The sequence below is a fragment of the Stegodyphus dumicola genome, chromosome 9, assembly GCF_044657685.1.
Source record: "Stegodyphus dumicola isolate Sdum_Otavi_A_Nest chromosome 9, ASM4465768v1".
NCBI lineage: Eukaryota > Metazoa > Arthropoda > Arachnida > Araneae > Eresidae > Stegodyphus > Stegodyphus dumicola.
Window position 1 is genome coordinate 55,161,413 of NC_140776.1, and position 21,100 is coordinate 55,182,512.

At 31.9% G+C, this 21,100-nt stretch overlaps 1 protein-coding gene across 2 annotated transcripts in view; it reads right to left on the minus strand.

The window, feature by feature from the left end:
- The window catches only part of LOC118186149 (uncharacterized), a 204,207-nt gene that overhangs the window by 168,606 nt on the left and 14,501 nt on the right, over positions 1–21,100 (minus strand). Inside the window, exon 1 of one of the 2 annotated variants that reach the window (XM_085823454.1) lies at positions 359–383. The exons of the other annotated variant lie outside the window; for it this stretch is intronic. The gene's annotated coding sequence lies outside the window, so the exon portion shown is untranslated. Of the gene's footprint in view, positions 1–358; positions 384–21,100 lie in introns of those variants that run through there. 2 annotated transcript variants of the gene reach the window in all.

Sequence of the window (21,100 nt, forward strand, 5' to 3'; positions counted from 1 at the left end):
TCCGCTCACTTAAAATTGCTTTGCCGCTAATGCTCTCTTTGACTCAGAAATATTATATATTACAGGATAACGGAGACAAAGACGGCTTAGAAAAATCATATTCTTGATCTATAAGGGGCTATTCAGAATCAGGTTCGAAACACATATTCATTTCAGAGGCCGAATACAGTGGGAGTGCTATAAGGTTCACTCCTAAACCCCTTATTATAAAATAACAAACACTTAACATTTTAAAACAGGCTAAAATTCAGACAGCATTATTCGCTGTCGACACAGCTATTCCGACACAAACTCCAACACTAAGAAATAATTACAATCAGTTAGAGCATTATCTTGATTTGTTGAAAGCATGGCTTACCGTTTGGAAAATCTCAGGTAACCTCAACAAGTCAAATGAAATTTTATTTCGCAAAGTGCATTCATTCAATTTCTACGTTTCTTACATTTCCACATTATTTAAAGAACTAACCTGAAAGCAAAAAGTCACGTATCTAAGCATCATGTTCAATAATAAACTCATATTTTAATGTAAATTTGCTAATTTAGAAATAATTTTAATATTTTCTTGGCAAACTTATAATCTCTTTGCGTTAAATACAGCAGTTTTTCTCTTAATAATAAAATGACACTATTTAAAACAATAATCCGTCAGGACTTGGTTTACATCTTATCTATGTGGGGGATATGCCAGCATTATTTTAAAGCGGCACGTCTTTCATACATAGAAAAATTTAAATATTATTCACAGATATCCTACATACTGTACACACGATTCTCGGTTTACAAAACATTATTGTCGGAATCGAAGAAATATGGTAAATATATTCATTAAATAACAATTAATATAATTATACAATACATCAGTAACTTCACATTAGAACTGATATGAAGAAGTGATTTATTTTTCATTAAAAACTCTTCAGCGTTTCAAAATGGAACATTGAGAACATTGCATGTTACTCATGCAAATGAATCTGCTTAGGAATTTTTTGAAAGAAATGTACGTTTTCGAAGACGAATTATACTTTTCTATCAGTAACACACTAATATCGAAATACTTCATAATTTGTACGTATTTTCAAACTCTAATTAATATGCCTAGTACTATGCAAATAACGCATTTTTAAAGCTTATTAATTATAACGTTTTTTGGTGTTAAGAAAGTAGTTATTATAAATTAAAAATAAAAGATACATAATTAAAGATAATTGGCTGGTTTTGAATGTTACTGAGTATTCACTTTAAAAATTATACTGGCAATTATTTTTTATTTTTAAATAAATGCACATGTACCACATTATTTCGGCAGATAATCATACTATTAGAATTAAGTATATTTTAATATTTGAAAGGAAGAATGTTAAATTTTCATTGGTAGATAGAGTGCAGATTTTCTTTTTATAGTAGAAGCAAAATTTGAAATGCCACTGATAATCTATACTATTACGAGTTCATTCAAAATACTAGCAACGTTATCAGTACTTCAAGAAAGCAAATAATTGTGATATTTGTAGAATAATTTGCACAACTTGCGAAGAACGAAGTGAGAAATACTTAAATCTAATAAATGTTTCAAAGCAGTATTTGTTGTTGAAGACCACTTGGAACAAAATATAAGTGGTTTTTTTTTTTTTTTTTTTTTTTTTTTTTTTTTTTTTTTGTCTTTTAAGCGTTTTGAGAAAAGAAACGATTGTCGCGTATACGGCGGAACTTCAAACTCAAGATACAAAAAAGAAAAGAAAACCAAGCCACCATTATGAGCAAATTTTTCTCCTCCCAGTGGCAACGAGAGCTACGCAATCGCCTAACTGTTCTTTTTTGAAACAATGACGGATTAGCTATGAAGGTCGTTACATGGGTCTCATATGTCAGCAATTATGCTGAAGATTAGTTGAGGTAGGCAAGGATACAGCATGTCTTCATTTTCAGAGGGACATATCCTCTGAAGGGAGATTGCAAGAACTGTAAAACTAAAATCACATTTTCAGATTTCTTACATAGCTAACTGGAAGGGAAATGATGTTCATATAAACGCTATTTATCTAATTTTATTAGAATTTCCGTTAACTTCTATAATTTTCAGCACCTGCTCATACAATAGAAGAATTGAAATTTCTTTTAATTAAATTTTTAAATTTTAGGGTGACTTTGTAATTAAGAAACTGTTCTTGTGACTTCAGTTTTTGATCAAAAAGATTAATTGATTTTTCTAAGATTGATTTGAAATTTATTTTGTTAAAAAAGCATCTGTAAAGATTATGCATTTTCTACGTTGGTCGTATATTTTTACTACAGAATTTAATCAGCCATTACTTAAAAATTTGCATTTAACTAATTGGGAAACTGAAACGGAGAAGCCTGCAGCTCTTTTTATTAGAACGTACTAACGTACTAGTGGAATCAGTGAAGCATTTTCAGGAAAAATCTAGGATATAATTAATTTTTAGTTTTTCAATTCGCTAAATAGTTCATTTAACTAGTGGAACTTTTAACTAAATTTTAATTGATTCATAACCTAATTCTCCTAGTTTTAATTTTAATTAATTTCTAGTAAAAATTTGCTTTTATAGATTGGTAACATGATAAATTCTTTTTCAGTTTCTTTTACCAAAGCGTTTGGCTTCGAAACTTCTAATGAAAAATATATTCCTCCAAATAAAAAAACTTGCTATCATAGAACGGTCATATTTAAAGTTATATTTAATCTGCACAATACTTCATATTTTAAAGCATTAATTATGAAGGTAAAAAAAAATACGTCTTTAAGTCTTCAAGAACTTTTTGACTCAAAAATGCGTGAAAAATTTTCTCTTTAAAAATGAAATTTTAAAAAGCTCTTTAAGTTAAAAAAAAATTTAAGAGCTAATGAAGCATTTTACTCATTTTCATCTCAAAATCGAAACTTTTGGAATCACTATATTAATAATTCAAAAGATAAAACTTTTAGTTCATATGAGTTCATTTATTTTGTCATTTAAGACGTTGTAATATTTCATTATTTAACAAATTTATTATCCTTGATATTGGAGTGGCAACACCACATTTGATATCGTCTGTATTTTTTGTATCTTGTAACCGTTGCCAAGCAACGTCAGAAAATGTTTAAAAATTGATTCTTCTAAAAGTTTTACAAGTATAGTAGATGTATGAAAAATTTGTAACTAAAAGATTGTATTCAAGTAATCTCCATAAACTAAAAATAAAATTTATGTTTTCCTAAGAAGATCATCTGTTATTTTGTTAAATACCGCAAAATATATTACAACGTTCTATATTTAATCTATTAGAAAATATAGTTAAATCATCAGTAATATATTCATTAGGTTCGATGCCAAGTACATTCCAAGTTGTACATTGTACATTCCAAGTACATTTCGAAGTTGCTACGTTTCATTTAAAGTAGTATTAAACGAGCATTTAAATTATCTTGTCACGAACTCAAGCGAGAAACTTTAAAACACGTAAGTGCGATGCGATTATTTTTAATCTTAATCGTTTCTTAGAGGTCAGCAATATATTTAATTGAAAAATATTTCATCTTAATCAACAGGGTACTGTTCTAAACTCCCACACAGTCACCGACGCACACAGTTCAAACAAAACTGATTGTTGGGCAGCAGCACATTCTTCTTATATGGGCTTTTTCATTGCCGAGCAAGTATTTGCTCGTCGATGCTGTAAGGGTCGTCGAATGTCTAAGTAGTCAATGGAAGAACCTTGAAGGACTCTACATTTTGGCACAATAGAAAACAATTACTGGCCTTTTAGCTTATTTGCTCGAGGTAATGGACATAGAAAAGTGGAGAGCCAATTTTGCCATACTTTTTTTGGCTGATTATTTTACTACTTTCCCTTCCTTTTTAAAAATTCTAAATTACCATTTTTTTAGCAAAATAACATTCTTTTCAACATTCTGTAGCACTGTACTAACGCTTGATTTAAAAGGCATAACCCAAATGTTTTACAAAAATATTCAATAGTCGCAGTTAAAAATAGTTGTAATTTTGAAGTAAATTTAAGACTTTAATTAAGATTTTATCTTATATTAAGGAGGAAAATTTCTTTCATACCAGGCGTTTTATAAATTCTTTCAAAGAAATTGCTTTCATAACTATGCATCTTCTTTTCGCCTTTGCAATAATTCCTTAAAATATTGAATATGTTGCTTTAAAAACGCACGATAAATACTAAACTAAATCCGTAACTGTCAGTTATATGGGAAAAGCTTTCAGTGAAGGTGCAATATCTTAATAATAATAATATTAACAAAACACCGATGTTGATATATATTCATTGAATACCTCAACATTTTCCACAAAATCTACGATTCCTCTCCTGAAATGCTTATTATTAGCCCAAAGAGGCGTTAGACCCAAAGGGTATTAATATTAGGATATGTTAACTGGCTGACTAGTTGTTACATTTAGACTTCTAATTAATATATGTTTGCCTAAAATGGCAACATATTAACATTCGACATTTTTTAACAGAGCCAGAATACAATCAGTAATCACAAGTTACCACTGTACAACTTGATGATAAGCATGGCTAACCGATAAGTATAGAATGTTACTATCCGATGAATATAGCACGAAACTTTTATGATTTTTTCTATTTATGCTGGAGAACGGAACCAAAAATCTGTAGGTAGGGAAGCTCTCTCGCATTGAATTTAAGCTGCAATTACGATATTCGTTTATTCGTTAATTACATTTTTGCTTATATCTTACATACAGAGGATATTATCATGGCTTCTATTACATGTATCTTTGATTCATATACTCATTCATGATAAAATACCGATTTATTTACCCTAGCAAATTTATCTTTAAAATTTAAGTAATCTATAATTGATAAACAAACTGAAAAGTTCTTAGGTTAGGTTAGGTTAGGTTATTCAATTACGGCAAAGCCTCGAGGGCTATCTGCCTAAGGGGAGGGATGCCTTCGTGGAGGACTTTCTAAGGGAAACTGGCTCGTATACACGTTACACATGGGGAAAACCACGAAAACACCCATGCAGCCAGCCCGTTCGCGGGATTCGAACCTCGGACCGAACTACCAGTGTTCAGCGACTTTACCGCTCGGCCGCTGGTGGGCTCCTGAAAAGTTCTTAATAAATCTGTTTACTTTTTTAATAATGTATACAAGTGATATAATTTATAATATATATCTAACCTATAACTTTTATGAAAGTTAGCAGATTTGTTGTAATTAATAAAAGAGGTAGACATTTTTAATCGTAAATTATTTTAAAATAATAAACTGCGATTTGAAGTTTTCCAATTTCATTTCTCCCTCTCTTTTCAATATCTTTCAACTATTAAAAATTACTTCAAAGAAGTTTGAGTTTCATAAAATGGCATCATAAATGCAATCTTTCAGCTTTTTTTTTAACAAACAACAAATAAGGAAAAAATTCTGAAAGGTTTCAGATTTTAACTTACGTCCAAAGAGGCGTTTTTTTAACATTTTGTGTTACCTTTATTTATTAAATATCATGTTCTACGTACTCAAACCATAAAATTCCGTTCAACAGAAATATTGCAAAATACTTTGAAAATGAGCATATCTTTAGAATTTCCGATATAGAGTCTCGCGCGCTGGAGATAAAATGTTTATTTTTTCATACAGTGTTACCTATATTCGCTTTGAAATCGTTTAATTTTTTAATCCAAAATTCGTTGAAGTGTTTCAAAATATGAAATCGATAATAAAACAAATTTCAAATTCAAATTAGGGCTTCCACATGCCCATATTCTATGAAAGATTACGTTATTCACATTTTGATGGCTCTACGTACCGTCGTTTTATCACAATACGAGAAACATACATACATTTATGCAGATTCTTCATTAATTAATTTCTTTAAATATAAGACAGGACGATAATATATGGTAGCAACGATTTGAAAAGTGATACAGCCTTTTAAAGTTTTCAACGCAAAATGCCAAAACGAAATTAATAGTCTTTCAGGGAAAATTGCCCCTTTGGACTAAAAAAAAAACTGAAAGGTTTCAGATTTTAAATTACGTCCAAAGGGGCGTTTTTCTAATGTTTTGTGTGTAACCTTTATTTATTAAATATCATATTCTACGTACTCAAACTATAAAATTCAGTTCAACAGCAATATCGTAAATTAATTTTAAAATGAGCATATCTTTAGAATTTCTGATAAAGAGTCTCGCGCGCTGGACATAAAAATGTTTTTTTTTTTTTTTTTTTTTTTTTTTTTCCGTACAGCGTTGCCATTGCTCGGTTTGAAATCGTTTTTTAATCAAAAATTCGTTCAAGTGTTACAAAATCTGAAATCGATAATAAAACAAATTTCAAATTCAAATTAGGGCTTGCACATGCCCATATTCTATGGAAGATTACGTTATTCAAATTTTGATGGCTCTAGGTACCGTTGTTTAATCACAGTGCTAGAAACATACATACATTCATGCAGATTCTTCATTATTTAATATCTTTAAATATAATACAGGGCGATAAAATTCGGTGGAAACAATTTGAAAGGTGATTGATTCGCCATTCATAATTTTCAGCGCAAAATGCCAAAACGAAATTAATAGTCCTTCAGGGCAAATTACCCTTTTCGACTTAGAAAAATACAGAAATAAGAAACAAAATCACTTACATTTATCCATAATTTATGAATTCGTCTTTAATCCAAATTCACTTTCTTCATTCTTAGATATATTTTTTAGTAATGCTTAGTGTTTTTAAATTAAAATAATACTTAATCATTAAAAATTAATATAAAAGCAGCTTAATTATTGCATTAAATAACTATTTTCTTCTGCAGTAATTAAATGTTTTTGAACTGAAACATATTAACTTGAAACACCTGTAATTCAAAGAGTTAAATATTTTGGTGGTAATAGCTGTCAAACATTAGCATAAAATAAACATAAAAAATAAATTTTTTTCGCTACTTCAACATTCACCATTCTCGGGAGATGCATTTAATTTTGCATCGTACGCATCGTTGAGCCACCGGCAAACGATTCAGACTACATTGCAAGCCACAGGCATCTCTTTCGAACCGTATTTTCTCAGAATTTATTCGGAACACGTGGCAGCGAATTAACATACGTTGCGGAAAGGAATTAAAGGCAGCCATTTCCACAAGAAAAGTCGAACACAATCCGCATAGTTGCAGTATTCTTCCGCTAATCAAATTCCGAGTGTATTTTTTCAGAGTATAATACGATTAATTTTCGACCTTAATTTCACGCTCGGAAATAAAAATGCCACAAACCGTAAAAATTATTCAATTAGCCCCAGAATTATTATGCCCTTTTCTATTAAACTGCAGAGTGAATAAAGTTCCGTTTTTGATTACGTAGAAGGAGCAATTTATGCTATTCACCCAGTAGATCAAGAATGCGATATGTAGGTTAAATCATTCCTTAAGGTAAAATGTAAATTTTAAAAGTAAATGTACCGGAATTTGAACTGAATTTAACGAAATAAAATTACAAAATTTACCAAGGAAAATAAATGACCAGTTTATCTCAGTTATTATACCGTATTTTCTCATAGTTTATCAACTGTAGAGGGAAAAATTCATCGAAATATACGATTTAGAACGCTCATAGAAATACTAAATATATAACAAAATCAACAAATTAATTTTGTGATAAACCTTCTGTTCTGAACAAATTTGTTTCCCAAGTCTGAGTTATGGTATCGGATCTAGCAACTCTCTTCGAAGTTCTGAAGAAGTCTCTCTGTCTGTCTAAGTGCATGGATAATGTGCTTTTATCTTATCTCTCTTTGTATATAAGGATGTTCCAGTAGAAAGTATACAATCTTCTGGGACAAGTAGGTTGCTGAAAGACGAATCGGAATAATACAGCTATGTAGCTTCAGAAACATCATATTTATGCGCTAGATGACGTTATACAGGCGGACACGAGTTTGGAAAACGTTTCCAAGAAACATTTATTCGTGTTTAGTGTAAATGTTTGGTCCTACGTTGTTGCGGATCAATTAATGGACTCGTACCACATGCCTGTTTGCATGGAAATCCTAAACGAAATCTTGCCAGAATGTCTGGTTGAACAACAGATCCATCAGCCTCTGCTCCCTGAAATATTGCTCCAACATAAATAGGCTTCGACCCATTCAAGCGATGATGTTCGTCAACACTTCACATATGGGCAACGGTAGATGGAGCATGAGTATCGTATTTATTGGCTTGCACGATCGCCGGATTTGTGATGACTTGATTATTTTTTCTGTGATTATTTAAATGCTCCGGCATACGATATTCCCATGCTGAGGTTCTCAAACGCGTCTCATGCCCTGAATCTTCCAGAATGTTCATTTTTCATATTCTACGCATACAAAGCTCATGACAATGATGTTACTGATTCTTCATTGTTTCGGATTCGTCTTTAGTAACCTTTTCCTCACAGAAATTTGTACAAGCTGTACTGAAACATCCTGTATACATATACATTAATATTTGTTACTTTTGCATTTATGTGTAATTCTTAAACGTTTGTAGAGCTATTAGGGTTTTTGAAGCAGGAGGCATGAAAAATATGCAATGGGCCTCCCTAGAATTGGAATATCGAACCTCTTGATTGCCCGCCGGACGTGCTATCGGTCTACATTACGAAGGCACACGGAAAAGAGGGAGAGCATACGTTATATACTCCCTCTTTCCCCCCCTTTTTACTGGGGATGAAGGGACCCATTCGCGAAATCCTGATGGTAACGAATTATCGTCATCATCTTTTAACTGAAGTGCCACTTATGGAGTCATTAGAATTTTTTGAAGCAGAAGACATGAAAAATGTGCAGCGCCCTCTCCGGGATTCGAACACAGGACCTCCTGATTATTAGTCGAATGTTTTATCCATTTGCTGCGAAGGCACGCGGGAAGTTGGGAGAAAATATCTTATAAGTTTATAGCAACAGTTTCTGAAAATATCTGAAATATTCCATTCAAGTCCAGTAACTCTCTGATGCAGTCACGCCCACTTAGTTTCTACCACTTCATTATTACTGCTATTATTTCCCACTTGAAAAGTTCTTACTCATTTCAGCATTTGAGAAGAATGCCACCCTCATCGGTCATTTAACCGTCTGTTTACAGAAAACGTTGTCCAGAGTGCACCACAGGAGATGATAGATATTACATCTACAAAAGGCGGACGTACAATTACAAACATCCCTGCTTTCTCCTGCCCTAATGATATGATAGCTAATTTCGCTAATCGCATACCAAGCAGGAAGGCCTATTAATCTATATAAGCAAGGAAGTCTCTGGTATCATAAACGCACAAATATATATATATATATATATATATATATATATACACTCAAAACAAACAATTTGCTGCCCTTAAACAGCATCCCAGTAGGATATGATAACGAAACTGTTCTGGATTTCGTCGAAATATTTCAAAGCATTCACAAAATTATTGAGAATTACTTTATTGTAAATCTTATTAGAGCTTTGAACGGAAATATTCACGTCATACAAGAAACTGGCCAGACTATGCAAAAAATGTCAGAACTTTCCCTAGCCAATAGTGAAATCTCTGTCGTAACTTGGTGACAAACCACGTTCGAAGTCTTCCTTTTGTAATCAGTTATTTTTTTATATTTATGGTACGTATACTCAGTCACTGAAATTAAAAATATCTGGAAGGAAAATCCCACGTAGCTGGTACATTGTTTCCGTAGCTACGCGTAACTTCGCTTCCAGCGGTGCTCTTCTTTCTAGGAATCCTCCCGTTTAAACCAGTGCTACTAGAATCTCGTTTCTCAGAAAAGTCCCGTCTAGCAGGGATCGTCGCTAGATTTGATAACATCTTAAGAATAAGGATGCCTACGTGCAGGACTTTTTCAGGGGAACTGGCTCATATTCACATGACACGGAGAAAACTATGAAAACAGCCACTGCTGATCACAAGAAGACCTGAAAAGAATACTTTTAATTCCTTAAATATTATTAAAAGAATTCTAATTTAAAAATTTCTAGTTCTATAAAAGAGAAGACATAGAGACTTCAGAGCTCCAAACGATGCTTAAGAGTTATCCAAGACTGAGGCATAATTATTTGTTTCGGTACAAAAAATGAAATAATTCTGATTAATAGATATCGTATTGTACGAAATTTTTAAAATCGGGGTAGGTTGAAAGAGAATGACTAAAATAATTCTGAAAAAGTATCTAATAGTAATTCCAAAGCAACTTTTTAGATTTTTGATTTGTACTAAAAGGGTTTTATAAGAAATGATAATTCTTATTGGAAACCATGCTGAACCTGATATGAATTCTATAAGCAAAAAACTTTTATTTGGTATTTATTGCATACATTTCTACATTTCCTTCTGCTTACATTTTCTCTTACTTAGTGAATCAATGTACCATTAGCATGTTGCCATTTACTTGGAATGGAGATTTCAGAAATGTGTAAATCACATTAGTCATCCACTAAAAATTTAAATGCTAGTTAGTATAGGAATAATTATTAATTGCTGTTATTTTTTGCCAATTACTAATTGGATCACTTTTTACGAATGTTAATCATCTAAAGACAAACAGCGATTATAAATTCTGTCTTGGCAAATAAGTGACAAAACACCGAATCGCCAGCAAATAGCTACTTCGTTTCTTTTATTATTAGAATGCCACCATTTATCAATCCTCCCCTCCGTAATCAATGGCGCATGGGCAGCAGAAGTGATAAAACAAATTGCAATGACATGCGGAACGCAGGGTTTCATTTAAAAATGTTAATTTTCCAGCAGAAGCGATTAGCAACAAACACAACGATCCATCAACCTACCGCTAACAATTATTCAGTCAATGCGCATGTCGAATATAAACGCTTGTTAAGAAATAAAATAGGTTAATATAAAATCGGTACTTTGCAAAAAAATGTTTTTTTAAACAGCATAAATTTTGAAATATCTAACACCTGATTTGTTAATACAATGGCATATCATAAGAAAAAGAATTTTAATGATAATTTGTATTTCAAACTGCAATATAGCTCATTAATCATTGCATCAGAAAATCTTTTAAGAAATAGAAACATTATTTTGAACTTTGATGAAATTTCGTGGCAACAGAAGCATTAAAAAGAAATTAGACGTGGCGCAAATCTTAGTGGAAGCTTCCATGCAGTGAGTCTAGCGTTAATGCTTCCATGCAGAAAATTATTCTTTGCTACATTCCTGGCAATTGATTCTAATCTTTTTATAATTTTGTAATTTATCTGGTTACGTTCTGAGACGAAAAGAAGTTGCCCAGTAAAACATAAAACAGGAAACAAGTCACTCAGCTAACCTTCCAAAGACTAGCCAGATACCATCTAGTGGAAAAAAGAAACTTTGTTATCTGAAAATGTTTGTTATCTGAAATCTGAAAATTACAGTTTAACATTTCAGGTATAATTTTACAATTTAATAAATTACAAATAACATCTTGTATTGCCAACTCGTGGATCGAAATTCTTTTTGAGAAAAAACATTAAATCTCGACATAAAGAAAAGTTAAGTATTCACAGCTCGACGTTTGTTTCTGTATTTCTTAAAATGGTTTTGTAAAATGATATTTAAGAGAAAAATTCGAAAATTGCATTACCATTTCTAAAAGAAAATAATCGTTTGCAAAAAATAAAAAAATAGATATACATTTTTTTTTTACACACACGTACATATACAGAAGATTGCAGTCTATTGAATTGCAAATTTCATCATTACCGTTAAATTTTATTTCCATGACACCGAGAGTATACGCCGAATCCAAAGTTAGAAATCTTGCAATTGACATGTTACAAAATTATTAATAAAAACTGTTTTATTTATTATAATAATGCTATAAGATAACATTTGTTGCAATATATTTTCGAGAAGTACAGATAAATTGCTTTCAAATGTTAACTCTGTTATACTGCTGAGAAACATCTTTTCAAAACTTGTAACAGACTTGGAAGATTTAGGCCTCGTCAACTGGCAACAGCTTCTGATCTTTATTTGTAGAAAAAAACAACCACTGAGTGGAAATAATAGCCTTCTTTGAGATAAAAGTGAAATACATTCCTTAGGAAGCTTTTAAAATACCCTGAAACCTCGTTAGTTTAATAACAGTGAAGGTAATGATGATAATAATAATAATATTTATTTAGTGGTTCAACTAAAATTTGCTGATAACAGAAAATTTCTATGAAAACATTTGAAGGCCTCATTAAAATGGTTTTAAACCTTCAAATATTGCTTTACAAATGCTGAAATTGGTAAGTGATGATTAGGCCCAAAAAACATGAAATATTTTTACAAAATCTGGATTTCTGTATTGTATATAGATTATCCTAAGCACGAACATATGCCTCAGCCGGTCTAACCGCTGTAATCTGTTACTGACGCGAAATGGCTCCATCGGTGCATTCTGGCTTGTTATTGCACTCCATCTACCAACAAGAATAAATAAAATGAATTAAAAAAATCCGAAAGCTTTCAGACTTTAATTAATTCCACCCCAATTTTGAGGGCGCACACAAGCCTTGACTTTCGGTTCGCCATATATTTAGAGTGCCCACATGCTGCAAAGACAGTCCAGAACTCGAACCCGGGCCATTTCGGTATTGCAGTCAGTCATTAAACAATATCCCATTTTTTATATTAAAGAAACACAATAAGTTCCCCATGTACTACATAGTATCTTATGGGGCTTACAGAAGTAAATATGAAACACAATACAAAATAAACAGAAGAAAAAACTGAAATAAAATTAAGGATGACTAAAACGTTTCACAATAAATTGACAAAAAGTGTTGGAGGCAGTTTTAACCAATGTATTAAAAAACAATTAGTTGAATTATTTGATGACTTAAAAGCAAGAGAGTGTATTTGCCTTATGGGAAATACACTCAGATATGACATACTTGATTTCCAAGGTCATGTAACTTCATAGACATGAAACTCCTTTTCCATATTTCACTTATATATATATATCTGTATATGTATTTAAAAATTATAGTAAAAAATTAAGTTTTATTTGAAGGGAACTAATGAAAAGCTTTCATTTTTTCAAGTAAAATACAATCGTCTTCTCGTCAAAGTCTCTATAAAATGCTTCTTTAAAAATATAAGGGAATATTTAAAACAAACTACTAAAAAACACTCTTAGTCAAATCAGTGGAACATTTGATTATTCCAGTCTTCAAAGCTGTTAATATAATTACAACTTTCGGTTTCATTCCACGAAAAACAAGATTAACCTGATTCACTGAAGCTCATTAAATCTGACACTTGATTTCGTTAAACATGAACTCGTCCCTTGTACGGATTATATGCAGTCAGACAAGAATGTTCTGAATGAATATTTATTTTTTCGATATTATTTCGAGATTACAATATTTATAGAGTGCAACGGTTTAATAACTGTAATACGATAAATATATTTAATAAAACTTACAAAATTAAGAAATAATGAGATTGTGGAAACTTTGATCTTGTTGAAAATCCGATTAAATAAGGAGAAAGTCAGAATTTTTCTTAATTTATGCAAAAAGAATGAACACAGACCTGTATTTAATGAAAGAAGTTATGGAAATGACGGGTTTTTGGAACGTTGATTGTAAAGTTAACGGCAACCGTGACGCGTCAAGGAGATGGTATCCATTTCCCAATTAGAGCAAAGATCATACATTATTAATTCGATTAAGCGTATCCTACTTGTTCGATTGAGTGTTACTGTTATACAATCATACTGCCCCAGAAGAAACAATGCTGTGTAACTTTCATTTACATGATTTAAAAGAGTTGAAATATATACATAGTAGCTACAACTGTAATATTTATATGCATATATTTTATGCTTCAAAACTATATAACTGCACTCTTTATATGCATTGACGTATAAGTATTCCCATAAACATATTTACAACTGTAATTTAACCTGAGAAACTTTTAATCCAGATTCTGGAACTAGATCATCAACAAGAATAAGTTTATTTTCTTAAGATCAACATACTAATTAACTACACTTCCCGGAAGATTAGTAATACAACCGTTAGAAGGAAACTAATGAATACAGAAATTAAGACTCTCGTATCTTTAAAATTATTTTACAAATAATTATCTCATGCAAGTCAGCTGAGTTTCCCACTAAAAGAATAACTAATGAAATGAAGACGCGATAATGAAGGCAGACATCAGGAAACATTTAACATGTCATCAATAGAACAGACATGTAAGCATTTAACACCAATATTCTGGCAAACAGGAGTTGAAAATTCTGACACGTAATTAATACAAAACTTTTAAGGAAGTTTAAGAACTTTGTATCTGTTCTTAATTATTCCCATCAGTGACATGGCTCATTACGTTGTCATGCCATAACAATCCTACAACTGTAATTACTATTTCCATCTTCATATTCGTAAAAACAGCATTAGCTGATGCACTAAAACTTTAAATCTTATTTCTGGTGACGCAAAACATGCATTAGTGAAAATACTGCTAAAAATGATTTGCATTTCAATAGTATTTTACGGATGAATATTTACGGCGCTAAGCTGTTATAATAGAATTTTAACCATATCGTGTTCAAGTAATCTGGTAATTGAAAACTTGAAAAACCTTTGGTTCTACTAATAACTTGAAACCTCTTTAGTAAGTTTAGTTAATGTAGTTGCAGAGTATTTCAAGAAATTTATACGTTATGTGCTTGCTACAGAATCGTTTAGTCATATTGCAAGATAAGCTTAAAAAATTCTCTGTTCCTAGTGCAATACAAACGCAACTAAGGTCAAAGTGAAACATTCTATGATTATGTAAACTCATGATGTCAGTTTCTGCTTCAACTGAAACGGTAATCTTGCAAAATGTTCAAATCAACTGACAAGTGAATATGATTATCATCAACATAAATATACCTTGAAATTTAAGCAACTGCGAAATGCTAGTCAGAAATGAAAAATTGAAAATGTCATTTTTTATTTCAAAGGATCTACTGAAACTGATAGGTTTTCAGCCCTTGTCAGAAACGATATTTTAAAATTCTGATCATAGGCTGTACATTTGAAGGCTTGGATTTAAAAGAGACTTTGGAGCCCTTATGTAAATAATTATTTTCAAGATTTTCGTTACTAAAAATAAATTCAAAGACTTTGTTCAACACAAATTGCTAATAGAATCATTAAATACAGTGTTAGATATCAATGGACATCTGTTACTCTTCGCCAAACACTGGTATAGAATAAGACTTCATGATAAAATAATATGGAAGATGTACGTGCAGATTGCTGGAAACTGAGAAACATTATTTGAAAGCACGACAGGATGAAGGAGCAAATGAAAGGAATATAAAACTACAATAGCGAAATTTCTCACCGTTTACAATCGCATAAGATTCATAAATTTGCTTTCAACAATTTTGTCAAATAAATTAACTAGTGCCACTTTAGTTATGCGAATAGTAGGATTTCTTGCCGTGCAGTTTACGTACCTTCTGCGACTAAAAATTAAAAACATTTCAACAACTGAAAGTTGGGCCCTTTCATATCCTATCCACCAGAAAAATATAGCGTAAGCATAACTCGTCTTTACACAATATCCTTACGCAATCTCTTAACATTGAGACAACTTACTAATGACTGGTCAAATTTATGAGCACAAAATAATTAGAGATCAAGGTTAAACAAAATCGCTTTCTAGAACAAAGAAAATTTGACATCCATCTATAACAGAAGGCAATATCAGACAACTTGAAACTTCAAGATAAAAATTCAAGCCACTCTTAACTGTCTAGCGATACTTTCTCCCTCTTCTTCTGGTGATAACGGTATGGAAAAAAATGGTGCGAGCTAGTTCATTTTTTTAAACTGGCAATTAACGGTGCCCTTTCATAAGAAGTAATTCGCATCTCAACCTTGAAAAGGTCAGCTCGTAAAGGTAGATCGGCAATTAATAAAACGGAAAGTCTCCCAGAGAACTGTAATGACGCCGTTGCTGCCGTATAATGAGCTCCACGGGTGCAAAGTAATAGCCCATTGGTCAATCTGAAAGGGTTGTTAAATATTCCTTCTAAGGCACAGGCATGTATTTTACATGTATGTTACAGCGACAGAAAGGAACGCATGTGCACAATTACGAACATTTTAGAGGCATAATAATAATAATTGTTAAATTCTGCCAGAAACTATTTTTGAAATGCAAAATATGCAAATCAACAAAACTTATGCAAGAAGTACTTACAATGACTTTTGACTGTGGTACTGAGAATTAGAAATAATTATTTTTTTCGTCGCATTTAACGAAAACCTCTATGCGGCAAATGATAAAAATAACGAGATATTACAGCAATAACTGTAAGATTTATATATATTATTTGCTAAACGTTCAACCATAATTTTCCTGAGTGGAAGCTAGCACTTCCCGGTGGGCTATCAGGTAATGTGTCCAGAGAGTTGCTTGTCAAAAGGTCAGTAAAAAGACATTGGAAAAGATTGAAAAGTATGATTCCCAAATATTTTTGAAAAGATACTTGATTATACCAATATTGCAATCCCGCATTTTTATAAGAATCGCATCAAATCGCGTTAGTCGACCTTTTACTCATGCCGGTTTAAGCTATATGCATGTACGATTCGGCATTTACTCCAAAAGCACAGAAAATGCAAATTACAAGTTTTGAATCTAGACATATAATAAAAGTGTGGCCACAGGATGTATTTAGTGATATTTAATGCTATAAGTAGCATGTGCTTTTATTACACGCCATTCTGTGTACCGTGGCAGGAATATGTGCAAGTTTTGTTGGGTTTATAAGTGCTTTGAGCAATCTTTAATCATTACTAGTCTGTTTTTGAAAATTACATAATGCATTTTAATCGATAATTTGGTACGATGCAAGTACAAGAAGTAAATAAGGAATTCAGCGAGCATTCAGTGAGTGTTTACAGAGCACATTCAAATGACATTCAGCATATCATTGTTGCAAAGAAGGGACGCACTGAAGAAACCCGGAAAAGCGCTGAGCAAAACAAAAAACTTCGAAAACAGAGGGTATTAAGTAAAAACGGAACTTGGGTAACTATGCAGGAAATTTTGTAGTTTAATAACCATTCTGTCACATTTTGTTTCCATATGTTCGAATTTTAGAACTGAGACATGTGATAGTATAAGCAATCTCGCATTTCAGAGAAATGGCACAGATGCTACATTAACAAACTTATGTTGCTTAGGTTATATTACTCACCAGCTTCAGGTAAATTTAACGGTTGCTAAAATGTTAACTCACAACAAAAATCGACTCAGCTCAGTACTTGAATTGCTTATTAAAAGTCAAGGAAGTAATTCAACCTCTCGGAAACAGAGCTTCCTTAATTTTAATATTCCTTAGAAGAATGGGACAAAATTGGTTTTCTTTAACAATTCTATTTGCGACGTAAGTGTACTCTGCTTAGGCGGCAAGCTGCAGTTGCTTTATATTGGAGCAATCAAACTGGTTAATAATCAGATTTGCCTGACTTTGTCTGTTCATTTTGCCGTATCTATTTTGATCAACATTGCAATCATTAACATAAATACAGTTTATTGACCGAATAAAGATCACTTATAGCAGTTTCAAATTCCAAGTTTCTTGTGATTCTTATTTCCGGTATTGACTATAAAGTAATATAAGAATTTTGGAACATAAAACATGTAACTTTGAATAACTCTTTAACCAAAACCTTTGAGAGTTCTCCTTTTCTCCTTATTTCATGTTACGACACTAAGGTAAAAAATACAAGACAACATTAGCAATACTTTCAAATCTCTATCCCTTTCTGTTTTAAAAAGCTTATTGGAGTATGAGTTCTGACTGAAATACTCAGTTATGTACGTTCTTTTGTGTACTAGTCATAGATGAAGCTGCTTAGAATCTTATCAAGCTCACACCAAACTGGAACATAAGACAATAGAGGAATGTGGAATTCAAGGGTGATTTCCATTTTTCTATTCTATTTAAAATGGTCATGAGTAGGAATATATTTACCCGAAGAAAGACTGAGAACTGTAACAGTCAATGAGAATCTTTTTCCTTAATATTTTAACTAATTAAATTTTAAGTCACGTGGTTGCATAAAAGCTGGACGATTGAACACTTTCTTAATGATCTACCAGATGTTATGGTAAAAACCAAACTGAATGAAATACTTCGCTTTAGATTAGCATATCGAAACAAATAGTAAAGGTAGATAAACCAGCGACGAGATTTGCCAATGAATCGCGGAAGGTAAAATGATTACTGTAAAATAAATATTATGAGTGTATATATTCTTTAATTCCATATCAAAAAACACTTGTAGATAATTATCACAAGACAGATCTGTACACAAAAGTATCCTGTTTTATAAGTCTGCTTCTAAAATGTCTTAAGACTGAAAAAAACATTTCTGCGAAATGTAAAACGTCTCATATTCAGAGGAATTCTGATTCTTGACAAGCTCTGCGCCAGTTCCAATCTACAGAAGAAATTGTGGGGCTTTGTTTAACTGCATGATTTAGTTTCAATATCTATCTGTGATATGGCAAAGATCTGTGGTATGGTACATCAATATCAGAATGCATAATATTACCGAGGAAGCATTTTTCTGAATATCTATGAAAATTCGGATGTAAAATCTTTAAAATATCCGTATAGAATTAAATATATATTTATTGCTTTGAATCTGTACAGTGCGTATTCAACAAACATAGCAGGCTTAAAATACACATACAGATTTTATCTATCTTTTTTTAGCCCAAAGGGCTTTAGCCCAGAAGGGCTATTAATTTCGTTTTGGCATTTTGTGGCATTTCACTTTAAACGGCGCTTCACTTTTCAAATTGTTGCCAACAAATATTATCGCCCTGTATTATATTTAAAGAAATTAAATAATGAAGAATCTGCATAAATGTATGCATGTTTCTCGCACTGTGATAAAACAACGGTACTTAGAGCCATCAAATTTTGAATGACGTACGTCTCCACCCAAATATAAGCATCTGGAAGCCCACATTTGGAATTTGATATTTGTTTTATTATCTGTTTCATATTTTGCAAAGTGTTTATGAGTTTTTCTTTAAGAAACTCAACGATTTCAAAGCGAGCAGTGGCAACACTGTACGAAAAAAAAAAAAAAAACATTTTTATTTCTAGCCGCACGAGACTGTATCGGAAATTCTAAAGATATGCTCTTTTAAAATTATTTTGTGATATTGCTGTTGAGTTGAATTTCATGGTTTAAGTGCGAAGAACATGCTCTTTAATAAATAAAGGTAACAAAAAAAAAATGTTAGAAAACGCCTGGGCGTAATTTAAAAGCTTTCAAATTTTTCTTTCCTTTTTTTTAAAGTTTTATTCTTAGCAGCTTTCTAAACTGAAATTTTCCTTACCGGGATATTCGTGACAGAACTTGCAGTGTTCTGGATGTAAAAATTTCAACCAGATTCTTCAGTAAACCAAATAAAAGAATTTTTAGTCCAAAGGGATTTGAATCCCGAAGGACTATTAGTTTCGTTTTGGCATTTTGCGTCGGACTCATAAATGTCGGTTCACTTTTCAAACTGTTGCCATAAAATGTTAGAGTCCTGCATTATATTTGAAGAAATTAAATAATGAAAATCTGCGTAAATGTATGTATATTTCTCACATTGTCATAAAATAACGGTACATAGAGTCATCGAATTTTGAATAACGTAATCCTCCAACGAATATGAGCATGTGGAAGACCAAATTTGAAATTTGAAATTTGTTTTATGATCGATTTCCTATTTTTTAAAACTTTGACGAATTTTTGATTAACAAACTCAAGGATTTCAAAGCGAGCAATGGCAACGTTGTGCAGAAAAAACATTTTTATCTCCAGCGCGTGAATCTCTGTATCGGAAATTCTAAAGATATGCTCGTTTTAAAACTATTTTGCGATATTGCTGTTGCACTGGATCTTATGGTTTAAGTGCGAGGAACATGATATTTAATAAAGAAAGGTAACACACAAAATGTTAAAAAACGCCCCTTTGGACGTAATTTAAAATCTGAAACATTTCAGTTTTTTTTTTTTTTTTTTTTTTTTTTTTTGTTAGTTAATTACAACTTTTCAGGGCAAAATTATTAAATCCGCCTATGTGAAGCCTTTTACCAGAATTCGTTTCAAGGTTAGAATACATCATATTCATGTATTTCATTGTCTAGTTAATACCGCTACTATATAGCTAAGAAAACTCTCTTCAGAATTCTTAACAATAATGAAATGTTTGAAAGTCAGCCCGTTGTGTCTTAAAAGAGAAAAAAAATATTAACGCTTATTCTTCTTTATATTTTTCGAATAGAAATATTTCTGTCGAAACAGCGTTCATTTCTGCTTTCAGACAATCGCATACTACTCAGCTTTTGGTTTTGTTCCCACTCACGGTTAGAGTTAATAGCAGCGAATTTTCTTTCTTTCCCGATGCCATTCGGCCTTCTTAAATCTCACTCGTCCGGTTATGCTGTTGTTCTTTTTTTTTCACGCCGTATGAAATGAATTTAGGTCAACCGGAGTGAAACGCGATTTTCGCGCGTTTGTAGGACAGACGATGGACGACTGCTTAATTGCAAGGAAAAGAAACGTAGAGTATTCCACATTTAACAGAATTCTCGGTAACAAACTAGTTTCTGCCAGCATCTGAATTATTATGGGTTTTTTTAACACTTCCCGGTGGCAATACCGCGTTCTCAAAAATTGGCATGACAAAGTTCTGTTGCTTTTTCATTAAGCGAAATGAACATGAGTTTATTTTTCTTTTCTCTAAGAAGGAACGTTTCTTGTACGTCAGATTTGCGCAATTCTTTTAGCACGTTTTTCTCGCTCAAGTGTGATTGTCACTGTAGACAAAAATAAACAAAAATGAAAAAGCCGCGATGTTGTTATTTACTTTAAAAGAATTTTAATTGCAAATTTCTATTCTGAATGCAAAAATTAGGTTAGGTTATGCTACCTACTTCATTTTTATTTGATTTTCTGCAATTACCTGCGATAAAATATTAATAGAGTTCAGTCAAGTTTCTGATTCTGAGCAGTAAACAAATTTATGTTTAAAAGAAACTTACTGCGCAGTTA